At 33.9% G+C, this 1,438-nt stretch overlaps 1 long non-coding RNA gene across 1 annotated transcript in view; it reads right to left on the bottom strand.

The window, feature by feature from the left end:
- The window catches only part of LOC133419691 (uncharacterized), a 1,267-nt gene extending 316 nt beyond the window's left edge, over nt 1-951 (bottom strand). The window contains exons 1-2 of the long non-coding RNA XR_009770552.1: nt 865-951; nt 1-573 (exon numbers count right to left, since the gene is read on the bottom strand). The exon at nt 1-573 is cut by the window's left edge and continues 316 nt beyond it. This is a non-coding gene — a long non-coding RNA (uncharacterized LOC133419691). The remainder of the gene's footprint in view (nt 574-864) is intronic.
- Nucleotides 952-1,438: the final 487 nt, after the last annotated feature.

The following is a 1,438-nucleotide window of genomic DNA, read 5'->3' as shown; positions in this document are numbered from 1 at the left end:
CAAATTATTTTATATAGGACTACTATACGAAGAGGAGTAGTACTGGTGGTCTAGGAAGGCTGACATGAGAACCAACCACAGTTATTTTAAAATCAAATACTAAACTAAGTTACTAAATATAGAGAACAGGAGAAATGGAAGCATTTACCGTAGCTAGGGTCATATTTGCGTAAGCAAAAGGTAATCTGTAACAGACTGACTAGCATGAATTCCACCTATTTTTGCCTTACTTACAGTTGAATTGTTCAATGTAAACATCATTTCTGATAAAGAAAAAAAAAATCTATATGCAAATTGAGTTCTCATGTTCTCAGTAAAAAAAGAAATGACTAGTCCTGTTCTCGGGCTAAAGATTTCTCGTTATAACATCAAATACAAAGAAATAAACAATAAGGTACATTTAAACCTGAAATTAACTGCATATCAACAGCAAAGTATAAACCATGAATCAGGCAGCAATCAGAAGAGGTTTGCTTTCTTCTTCATGTCATTTCGTTTCCAAAGTGGAAGTCTGTCAAATTGTTGAATGTTCATGCCAAACAGCTTGAAGAATGAATCGGGGGATAGATGACGCTGCGAACAAGACAGCAGGAGAAAATGTACAAATGTAAATGAATATTGAAAGATGGAAAAATGTATCATTCCATATTATAACATTCACAGCAATACAAATTAATGAATAACACAATGCCTTCAGAATAATAATCAGTGTCTCACTTGAAAGTTCAAATTGCTTTGTCTAATTTTAGCTCTTGTTTTTATGTGCAGCAAAAAGGCATTTGTAACTAGAGATCAATAGCAGGCCGTTTTGATCTAAAAAAAGAAGGGAAACTGTCACATTATTGAAATGCTTTGTTGCTGTACCTCAAGTCTTGTTCTTTGAACATCCATGGGAAGCTTCACTTGTGCTCTGTTAGCGACTGTGAGCAATTCATACGGATAGACCTTAACGAAACAAAAACAGGATAAGACTTCCTTATTATAATAATAATAATGAATAATAATAATTAATAATGATAAAACAAACTTTATTTACAAAATTCTTCTAATGTAACAACAATTTTCAAAAAAGTAGATCAAATAAAACATAAAGTTGTCTATCACATGTGCAAAAATGACTGAGGTTAGATCATGTACCATGCAAATAAACAGCCATGTAAAAAGCAGTGCACAGTTACCATTGACACTCAGTTCACTCAGCTCTAGAGCTATTAAACATGCAAGTCTGTAGTTGAGCTTGAGTTCAGCTGGACCGCCTTAAACTGCTACCCACAAATTATTTACTATGTCATCGCTTTTTTAACATGCAGCTTCTTTGAACATCAGCGTACATCTGGGGACCATTATATGTCTTTACGGTGAAAATGTTCCCCACCAAGGCACAGTTTTGCAGGAAATTATATAGAGGTATTGGACAAAGATGTAAGTAATACTTGCA

The sequence above is a fragment of the Cololabis saira genome, chromosome 19 (assembly GCF_033807715.1).
Source record: "Cololabis saira isolate AMF1-May2022 chromosome 19, fColSai1.1, whole genome shotgun sequence".
NCBI classification, from domain to species: domain Eukaryota; kingdom Metazoa; phylum Chordata; class Actinopteri; order Beloniformes; family Belonidae; genus Cololabis; species Cololabis saira.
This window is presented reverse-complemented; position numbering and strand designations above follow the sequence as displayed.